We start from the raw sequence: 4,637 nt of genomic DNA, 5'->3' as shown, positions 1-4,637 counted from the left end.
ACACATCTCTTGACAGTCCATTCATCCTTCACCTTTAATATCAAGTCCCAATTGCCTACACGACTCGACCCTATCGTGCCTGGACACCTTTGCTTTCGTTTAGCGCCTATGGTATTCTAACGGTCAGCGCACGTGCTGACGCTGGAAGCATTCAGTCTCCTGTTGCCTTTGGTGAAGACAGCCACACACATCTTTCATCTCTTTAAGACTAATACAGGACCTTGGACTTTACGTATGGCCTTAGCTCACGCTGCATTCGCCTCTTCTCGGTCAGGTTCGGTCTTGCGTTCTTTCGTATCCAGTTCTCGCTTGTGTCATCTCACTTGTGTTGCCTTTTTAATTTTGTATTTATTTTGCTTATGTTCAAATTTTGTAAATTAAGGCCAGCTGGATCTATTTATTTATAATATCTAAAGTTAAATTAATGTTAGAAAGTTGGGTATAGTTATGGGAAGATGTACATTTAAGGTTAGTCTGCTGATAACTGTTGTTTTGTTAAATGTCCTGCAAACATCGTGGAAGCCTTCAGCTCCAGCATCATCCGCTCATTGTGTGTTGTCTGACAGACTGGCCACTGTGATTGTTAGCTATCTTCTTTAGATAACTGAACAGCAGGAGAGGGTTCTAGGCAAGTCACGTTCTGTGAGTTCACGGAACTCTCGTACTTTTCCATAAAGTTGTATAATATGTATTATACTAGAGAGAACATACTTTGATTTGTGTTTTATTTATTGCGCTGACATTTGAGTGTTAAGGGTTGATCATTCTTTTGCGCCTCTGTTGCAACCGTTATTGTAATCACTCACTTATTTTCATGATTATTACAATTGTGGGTGTGAATTCACAGCTTACTCAACCACTCTTGTAATAAATTTTTGGAATGCAAATAAAACTTTTTCGATAAACACAAGAGTTTGTCTACAAGTTCTTAATTAGTGAATAATCGCTTTCTTAGTAATTATTACAATAGCGGTTGAAACTGCATGAAAAACATAACCACTATTGTAGTAATTATAATAATTGTTATGATAATAATTACGCTTCCCATTAAGCTTTTTGGGAAAGTTAACTACTGTTTAAGCACTATTTTAATAATTGTAATATTACAACACTGGGCCAAATTGCACAGCAAAGTACTGTAATAATTGTAACAGTTATTGCTGAATTAGTTCAGCTTACTGTTAAGGTTCCAGAGAAACAGAACTACTGTTGTTATAATTATTACAAAAGTGGGCCAACTTGCATAGAACCACTATTGTAATGATTGTTACAATTATTATAATAGTGGTTATATTTACCATTAACTTTCCACAGAAACTCAACCACTATCATAATAATTGTAATAATATTACAATACTGGTCCAAATTGCATGGAGAGCTTAACTACTATTATAGAAGTTGTAATAATACAATTATTGCAATAACTATTATTGTGTAACTACTATTGTAATAATTGTAATAATTATTACAACAGTGATCAAGTTGCCAGGGAAACTCAACTACTATTGTAGTAATTATTGCAGGAGTGGGCCAATTTGTTTGTAACCCTACCAAGTATTGGAATAAATATTACAGTTATAATACCAAATTGTATTGGAAACTTAATGATGATAAATGAATTTTGTAGTAATGGGCCACCTTGCTTGGGAAACCTAACCACTGTTATAATAATGGTAAGAATTATTACAACAGTGGTCAAGTTTACCAATAGTTTCCAGAGAAACTTCACTACTATTGTAGTAATTATTGCAGGAGTGGGCCAACTTGTTTGGAAACCTACTCAGTACTGGAATAATTGTTATATTATTATACCAAATTCTAATAAAACCAATTTTAATAATTATTACAATCATTGTTACTTTTCCTGATACACTTCACAACTGTTGTAATAATCATTATAATTATTACGACAATCATTAACTTTCCCGGAAAATATAACTACTTTTGTAGTAATTATTGTAGTGATGGGCCATTTTGCTTGGGAAATTTAACCACTATTGTAAACATTATGTAAACAGTGCTTAGGGTGTACCATTAAATTTCTAGAGATGTTTAAATACTGTAGTAATAATTATTGCAGTAATGGGCCAACTTGCATTAGAAAACTATTGTAATTGAAATAATTGCACATGAAACATAAGCACATTTGTATAATTATTATATGCGTGATTAAGTTCCCTGTGTAGTTCTGCCTGTTTTTGTATAAATTACTGGCAAAGTGATGATCTGAGTAAGAGATGAGACATTAGTTACATTACTAACATTTATGAGGTTTGTGGTTGAGTGAGCTGTGCATTTGTGTCTACTGTTATAATAATTACTACAACTGTGGCAGTTTTTATAACAGCGGTTGCAACACACCTGTAGTGTTTTTGAAAAGCCAAACTGTCAGCGTGCGGTAGAGGACTAAACCGTCTTATTGCGCTAAAATCTGCATTGTTTGGGTCTGTTGATTGTCTGCATGTCTGTGTTCTCCATCATCAACTGTTTGCACAGCCTTTAGTTCCATCCATTAAAAAGTAAATGCAACATAAATGTTTAATTTTGCTGTGAAATGTCTAAAGATATGGAACATATTGCTCTATATGAAACTTAATGGAAATCTCCATTTATTGTAAACATTCCATGACCCTACTATTTACTAGATCGCTACATTTCCATATTATATGTAATATTTTCAAGTGTCCGTTTCTCTGACATCACGCTGAAGCTAAATTAGACGTGGTAGGGTTGTTTTTGTTTGTTTGTTTGTTTTTTATTAAAATGTGAAGCTGAGGATTTGTGACAAACTACAAACACTTTCTCTTTTTATCTGCCTCAGCTCAGACTTGTTCAATATTCAATGTTCTGCTTGTAGAACTGTAAAAAGTAATACTGTATTCTGAAGGCAACATGTTTGAAAGGCATTTGCAGCCTATGTTTGTACACAATGTTAAATAAAATCTTCTGTATCTACACAGTTTGACATTTTACTTCTTTTTTTAACAGCAAACCTGCAGCCTGGTTGCAACTTAAAGGGAGCAGTGCAAAATACTTTTACAGTTATATATGGTTTGCTTTTGTAATTAAATATCCACAACGTCTCACAATATTATGACTTACTTACTTATACATGCTCAAAATCCAGCTTTAAATTGAATTTGGGCTTTAAACTGCACTATTTAGACTTTTGTGACATGTCACGGAAGTCCGTATCTAGACTCTTGGTTGGTTGTTGCCTGATGAGCCTGATGTAGAGAAAAAGGGTAGCGGGTGGGGCCAGCAGGAGATAAACTCTCTGTTCTGTGTGTAATTCTGTGGAATGTTGCTTTCTTGACATGGTTACACAGATTGTGTTCGTGGACTCTGTTGAAAACAAATGCACATGGAGAGCGGTGGGAGGAGGGGAACGCTGGCATTGAGTTTTTACAAGTTTTGTGACATATGTATTACGGAGCTGTAGGAAGAGCTCCGTAGAGAAGAATGCAACCAAAAAAAAAAAAAAAAAAAAGATGAAACGATGAGAAAATAACCAAAGTTGTATAGTACTTTAAAGAAATGGGGACAGAAACAGCTTTTTTCACATAGGCCTGAATTATTTTTTTAAAGATTTATTACCTCAGTGTCCAGGATATATTTGGCCACAAACATAAATATATTTTTGTTGTGGACTATATTAACTTTGCGAAAATATGCATATGACAAGCCCCTTTAATAGTCAATACAATGTCAAAATGATTTGAGTTTATGATTTTAAAAAAGACCAATTTAAACTGAATAATACAGTTACAATCATTTGTTTTTAGTCTGTCCTACATGGGCGTGGTCTCGAGAAAGAAATCTTTTAAGATGAAAGACTGCTTATTCCGTGCACTGAACATTTATGCCCTTATTTTTAAAAAAAATCAGTGAAAATTAACGAAAAAACGTTTACACTGACACCTACTGGCTACTGCTTGGTGTAACATTTTTAAATAAAAAATCCTACAAAGGTAAGTTTATTATGACGTAATAAGAGCGCCAAAATAAAGTACATAAATTACCTTAACGCAGATATAATTATGGGAGTATAAAAAGGAACAAATACTGAAAAGAAAATGGTAATATTAAAAACAATGAAAATTAAACTCATAAATGTGTAAATATTAAATACATTTTATTGTATACTGTAAGGGATTAAATACTAAGACTTTGTGGGCTGTTTTTTTTACTGACATCATCTGCATGTCAAACAAAACAGAAAAGAATTAAGAATTTATTGGGGTGTGTGTAAAATAAATAAATAGCATGAACACGAATAACATTTATTGTGAAATATTTTCTAAATGTATTTAAAAAGTATTTACACAAAAACTACGAGAATTTATTCTTTATGACGCTGCATTATTTGTGGTTGGTTTCTGATTTAAAAATGTGTTTTTTTTTCTGTGCTTAAAAGTCCCATTCTTTCATTTTTATGTTTAGCCATTTTTTGGGGACTTTTTTCCCCACACAGTTTGCGCATTTTATTCTGTTTGCGCCAAAAATACTGCTTATTTCCATTTTCTACGCGTCTCTGGTTTAAAAAGCAAAAACGCGCCGTGCGTCATGACGCAGCGTAAAAGCGAAACCGCTCGTGGACCGCACGAGTCCCTCCTTCCATCGACTGTCACCAGATT

The sequence above is a fragment of the Thalassophryne amazonica genome, chromosome 17, assembly GCF_902500255.1.
Source record: "Thalassophryne amazonica chromosome 17, fThaAma1.1, whole genome shotgun sequence".
NCBI lineage: Eukaryota > Metazoa > Chordata > Actinopteri > Batrachoidiformes > Batrachoididae > Thalassophryne > Thalassophryne amazonica.
This window is presented reverse-complemented; position numbering follows the sequence as displayed.